Source organism: Glossina fuscipes, unplaced genomic scaffold (assembly GCF_014805625.2).
Source record: "Glossina fuscipes isolate IAEA_lab_2018 unplaced genomic scaffold, Yale_Gfus_2 59, whole genome shotgun sequence".
Lineage (NCBI taxonomy): Eukaryota > Metazoa > Arthropoda > Insecta > Diptera > Glossinidae > Glossina > Glossina fuscipes.
The window spans coordinates 2,338,373-2,344,808 of NW_023998431.1; positions in this window are offsets into that span (position 1 = coordinate 2,338,373).

Sequence of the window (6,436 nt, forward strand, 5' to 3'; positions counted from 1 at the left end):
CGGCGAACCCAAATTAACAAAAAATTACCATAACATCATCGCCGTCATCATTGTTTTTGTGTAGGTTTTCATAGTTCCAAAACAGTTTTATTATTCAGTTGAGTGACAACCGGGAAGCCGCAAAGTTTAATGTTATTTTCGTTAATAAAATTCCTAAAGAAGTTTTCTTTAAGTTTTCTTTTTTTTTCATTTTTCTTCACTTTTTTTTTTTGCATTTCTTTTTTTATACCAAAACAAAGTCAACCGCATTTTGAAGAGCATCATTACCCCTAAATGCTGCTTGTGATACATTTTTGTGATATTTTTTTACGCGACAAAATACGAATAGAAAAAAGGAAAAAAAATTGAAAAAATGTGCGCTAAATTTTTATAAAAAAAAATGTGTTCGAAAAAAAGAAATTATTAACTAATTACTTGGTATAATAATTTAAAAGTATTCATTAACAGGCTAAAAGAAATTTTTTCTATGCTTATTCTCTCGCTCTTCTCATAACAGTGCAAATAATCTTGGCTCAATAAATAATTTACGATACAAAAATTAGTGCAAAAAAAAAGACAGTGAAAATCATTAGTTTTCGTTCAGTAGTATTTAATAGATAGCTCGTTATGAAGTGATGGCATAATTTAAATATTATTGATTATTTGATGCCGTTGTCCCCTGCCGTTGAACTTGTGAGACCCACTAGTCATGCCATGGCAGGTTATGATGCTGTTTCATACATTTCAATAGTCAAATGTATCGATATTTATATGAATGTGTGTGTGTGCATATATATGTATGTATGTATGTATGTATGTTGGTATATGTTGGTATTCATCTTTTTTTTTCTTTCTTTGCTTTTCAAAAGAGAGGTAGAAATATTCCAGGGATGCCAGCAGCATGCATAATCCCTGGCGCCTATGCACTAACCTATCCCCTGGCTGTTTTAATTTAGTTAGTGCTTTTCAAATGGGGTCACTTTAATGGAATTATCCCTTTCCAGTTCCTCTCCCCTCTCCCAGCTGTCTCACTAGCCGTCTTAGTTCCTGGAGCACCTTGGCCGCTAAGTGATTTAAGGTGCCCCGCTCCTCAGGGAATTCGGCCATGCTCTCTACCGACCACACATACGGCTATTCCGTATACTTAGATATATATGTATATATAGATGTACATATTTATTTATATTCACATATGCAAAAAGCGAAAATTTTAGAAAAAATTTCGACGCTTCTTCAGTAAATGCCTGTGCTTGATCTGCACAAAAGCAGGAAAATACTATCATTATTATTTTTGAAACTTAAGTGTTTTAATTATCAGAACGTTAGCTCACCTTTAGGTTGGAAGTAAAATTAGCGAAAAGATTAATGGGATTTTCAATTGTTCTTCGTTTTTTGTTTCGAGGAGAAAATACTCACTAAAGCCTCGTAAGAGTAACGTAAGCAAATTGAGTAAAACTAAAATAAGACAAGTAAAAACATTATCGTGAGCCATATCCTGCACAATCCTGCAGGCAAACATGTAAAAATTTCTCAAAATGACTCGTTATTTGGGATGTGGCGGAAAAGGCGGTCCGATTCAAATCATTTTCAATAGCTTTTGTCGCCAAAACACGTCAGTGCATGAAATCAAAAAATGCCTGCAGGTTGAATTAAAACTGACAAGTCGGACGGACGACTTAAATGTATTCAGAAAGTGACTCTGAATCGTTCGGTATGATAAAAGTTCGGTCAAATCCAGGCTTAAATCCTTCTGGCATACCTCGGCATAAACTTAATATACCCTTGTAAACATAAGTGGTATAGAAAAGACCCGAAAAATGATTCTAAAAAATCAGTTCTTATCTTAAATGGCGAGTGCCTAAGACTTGCTTTTAAGCCGAACGAAGTTTTTTACTTAGTTATATCTAAGGCGTATGATAACAAACCGATAAGTCATACATAGGATTGATTACTTCACCATTGGCAATAGCAAACATATAGATTTCCTACATACGTTATATCAGATCAAATAATAAAGAAAGTTCTTGTTATTCTCACCAGTGCCGAAGTAAGCGTAAGTAAGTCAATAGTTAACGAAACTTACAAAGGATTTATGGTTTTTGTCACTGAGTTGATTGCAAGGCACTTTTCTTTAGAATTTCTAGATAGTTCTGATTAAAACTCCTACTAAATCAAATCACTACATTATTGATAGAGACTGACTAATCGAGCTGACTTTGATCTCATTATTGCATTGCCAAATTAGTCGAACAATGTATCGGTTAAGTGTTCGATTTCTATTTAAACTTTTGCATCCTTAATATGTATTTTCGATACTAGTTGGCAACGGAAAGGCGAATTAATGAAAAAATTATAAAATGTCCGAAATGTATTTCCTTTGAAAAACAAAAAAAAAAAAAAAAAAAAAAATTCAATTATGCAATAATTGACTCACGTGCAAACTGCTGTCTTACTTTTGGTAGCTACTGTATCAGTCTAGTTTTGGCTTGCCTTGACATCGACGATATTTGATTGTTCGTGTCGCCATAGTTAATGCCATCGATTATTGAAGACTATTAAAAATAATTAACAAATAAACGTGCGTTTGCCACTCAAGCGTGCTTCTATTTGTCATGAATTGTATGGGAGAATGAATGATTTTTTTTTTGTTTTTCATGTACAATATATACATGGCTGTGCATGTATATATACATATATATAAACTTGAAAAATTAAAATAAATTGTACATTTAATTGGGTTAAATTTTGTTTGTATCGAAATTGATCGAGAAATACTTTTTATACCCATCACCGAAGGATGAGGGGTATATTAATTTTGTTAAAACATTTGCAACGCCTGGAAGGAAGCATCAGAGACCCAACAACAAAGTGCATGTGTGTTTGACTAGCATCAAATTCTAAATCGATTTAAGCATGTCCGGCCGACTGTCTGTCCGTCTGTGTAATGTCTGTTGTAAACATTTGAAAAAATGCCTTCTTGTTCGTTACTCATAAACTTAACTTCTATGGGCAATACTGTAGGAACACCTAAACATATCCGCCTATTCGTTTGTGCATCTATCTGCCTGTTTGCGCCACTTTGTAGTATTTGTGACAAACATTCTCTCGTTAGCGAAAAGGAAGATCTCGCCCTCAAATTCGAAAATGGAAGAAATCATCTGCGCGCACTCCTTACTACTGCCCCACACTAGAGCATGAAAATTTAATTCTCTTACTTCTTTTGTCTTTTTACGATAACCGTGATGGGTGTAAAAGATTCGGTCCTGACCGAACCTAACTTTCTTGCTTATTTTTTTTCTCTTTTCCTCTAAACATTTTAAATGCGAATACTTTTGAAGCTTCAGAAATGCTTATAATAAAAAGTTTAACAACTGTTGAGCGAGTTGAAAATTCATTTCTGATGCTTCCTCACATATGCGATCGACCTAAATTTCTAAACTTTTCCGAAGCATATGCGATAAATTGACTTTAGATGAGTTCTCTGTGATCCCTACCGATTCTACTTCTTATAAGCCATTATGCTCTAATGACTTGGTTAATTTCATACTTGCGTGAACTCTTTAATAGCTACTCGAAGAAATGCAAGAATTTTTTATTTTTTTCCTTGATCGCTTATACAAGCTGTCGTAGTAAAGTTTTTTAAAACAAAAGTTTACTTGAAATTTTCTACGTACGGATATTAATGTAAAAAAGTATGAAGGTGTTATTTTACGGTAGACGTGAAGAATGCATATGAAAGTAAGCCGCGGAGAGATTGCTTAGAGTGATTACCGAGAAATATTGCTTGTTATCAAACGATTATCGGCCACGGAACCCAAGTAAAAAAGCGTGTATGAGTTCAAGATGAATATTGAAGCTCTTACGTCGCAGAGACAAGTTTTCCCTTTTTTTTTATCATGTTACTCCACGTAGCGATATTATTTTGCTAAGTCCTGCTGTGCGCTTTCGTGCAAATTAGCTATGTTCGTTCTTGCAGAACGATTCAATAGCCATTAAACGATGATGATGTTATTTGTAAATGCATGTTATAAATACAGAGCGGACGGGACGGTAGGGACTGGAAACGCGCAAGCGCGCGCCAAAGAACGGATGACAGAGAGACAGAGAGGGAGGTAAGCAAAAAAAGTAGAGATGCGTATATTATTATTTTCAATGCATTACATATATATATGTAAGCATAAAAATGTCCATACTTAGACTCCGGGCTGAAAGGTGCCTCTCGCGGGAAGATTGCAGTTCACTTGTTTGTGGGGTTGCAGGGGCAGAGTACAGTTATGTTTCATTTCTCTACAAAAAGTTGCCAATAGTTTGTTACAGAGATCTCTTGTCTCCTAGAACTGTCCGCAGTGCAAAATTGTCAAACTTGCGCGTATAGTTTTGACATTGTCTTCATCTATTGCAATTCTATATGACTTATTCATATATAATTATAATACATCATAATATTCATATGGAAAGACGGTTCTATTCCTTAGTTACTTAACAAACTGTATGATTATAACGACTATGAATTGAGATTAACGGTGAGTTTACACTAAAACTGATTTGCTGAGTGGTTTCGAGCGTTTCCATAATATCAGCTAAAATTTTGTCTTGGCCGATTTGATTATATATCAAAAATATCAAATGATCCCAGCAAAGCAAATCTCAATCTACATAGAATAAAAATAATATTCAACTTGTAAATTTACTATATACTATTAATTTGTGGGATAAGTGATGATGAGGATGATGTGCGGCAGCATTGGAAGAAGAATTTCAATAATTTGCTCAAGGGTGTCCAGTGCATGACTAAAGTTTGGACTTGGATAACTTAAAACGTTAAAAGAGATTAGACGTAAGGCCGCGTTATAGAGCGTAGAAAGTGGTTCTATGAGGACTTTCAAGTTTCGATGTTCCAAGCAAATGAAATGATAAATTTAGTAAACTTCTTATCTGCTGAATATTAGTTATGGAGAGATAACGAAATCAAATGAAGAAAACTTTATGACGGCAAATCAAGTTTTTTTTTTTTTTTTTTTTTTTTTTGTCTTTTACAAATGTTCAGTAGAGCTTAATGTTCGCGTTAAAAAGTGATGACAATGAGTCCGCGGTTCTCTGTGAAAAAGGTGTGCGCGTTTTGTAATAATAGTAATATCCATAATAATAAAGAATTGAATAATACATGAGCACAAGCGGTTTGCTATTGCGATGAATATTAATTTTTAATGAACACAATTAAAACGTTTGCAAATGTTGTTGAGGTTGTTTAATAATGTGTAATATAAATGAAAATGTAAAGAAACTTGAAGGAACTCAAGCAAAAATTAATTAATGAAAATTTTAAATTCAAGTGAATCGCGTTAAGGGTACGAAATAAATATGAGCTGCGAAATGAAAACCGAAACTGCTTCGGACGCGGTACGCCCCCGAACTTTATTTCGCAGTATCTCTCATGTCTTCTACGCTAAAGGTGGCGATAAATCATCTCCATCGTATAGCGATATGCCGATGATGGTGAGTACTCTTTTGTCGTAATTTTGTACATGTAAATGGCGATGTAATAGTTTGGGTAGGACGAATCAAAATTCAACAAGAGTTTAGTGTCATTTCTTCTATGCAAACAATAAATTTTTATCACTTTTATAGAGTCTGTGTTTTGAGCGGTGTGTCAATCATTGCTTCTTGTCAACAACGCATTCAACTTAATGCCTAATAATTTATTTTATTACTTGCGCGGGGATTTCACTTTTCAAAGAGTTTGCCAAACTTTGCCATAAAACACTTTCGAGTGATATTAGTTTCGATCGCATTCGAAGAGCGGGGATATGTCTCAAAGAGGACATACTGCCTATCTTGATTCGATCACTTAGTTAATGAATTGCTTTTATCGCATATCATACCGAAAGTGAAAATTCAAGCTTCTTAGCGCATTCAAAGCCTTCTAACGGATATTAAGTTGTGTGCGATATTTTTGTAACGTCGTTAATATTAAATATCAACAATTCGTTAAATGATCGCATTTGTTAGATAATTACTCACTTCAGACAATCATGTGCATCATGCAAGAATTCTTCAAAATGGAATTTTTATATCCATCATCAAACCAAGGGCATCATACCATGAAACAAACTCTCCTTACGGTGTAAAGAGAGCTTTTCGTAAAGAGCTTTGCATTAAATCAACCACGCGAAAGACCCACTGAGGTCTGTTGTGATACACAGCTTCACTCAAAGTTGTCTCGCCTTGTTGCCAGCTGTTATTACTATTGTGATGCTGTTCTAATTAATAACACCGTAAAATAATCAATCAATTATGAAACAAAATGCTGCCGTCTTGAATGTCGTGCTATGTTCTAAATCACAATATGTTAGACCTCATTGCTGCAGAAAATAGCGAGAGCATCAGTTGTAGGCAAAAACTTTCAATCGGGTATTAGCACGTTCCTCATCGAATTACATAAATAAATTGGAATTTA